Raw genomic sequence first — 304 nt, 5'->3', positions numbered from 1 at the left:
GCATCAAGGCAAGAAAAGCAGCCCATCAGGGGAAACCCCCTTCTAGGACTGAGAATTAAAAGGAAACTGAGAACAGCCTAGTATGCTCACTGGTGACCACCAGGGTCTACTTGTGAGTGGAAATGGGGGAAATACTGCAATGAAGACAGGGGCTGAGTTTGGATATGTTCCATTGGCAGCTGTTGACCTTGAGATGAGAGAGAGAAGAAGAAAGACTAGTTTGAAGTTTAGGGAGTTGTGTATACTCCTGACCTAAGGCCATGGGCACTGACCTAGCCACTGGGAGCTAGGATTGAGAGTGAAG

This window comes from Chrysochloris asiatica, unplaced genomic scaffold (genome assembly GCF_000296735.1).
Source record: "Chrysochloris asiatica unplaced genomic scaffold, ChrAsi1.0 scaffold00015, whole genome shotgun sequence".
Classification (NCBI taxonomy): Eukaryota; Metazoa; Chordata; class Mammalia; order Afrosoricida; family Chrysochloridae; genus Chrysochloris; species Chrysochloris asiatica.
Note: the sequence above shows the minus strand (reverse complement) of the source record.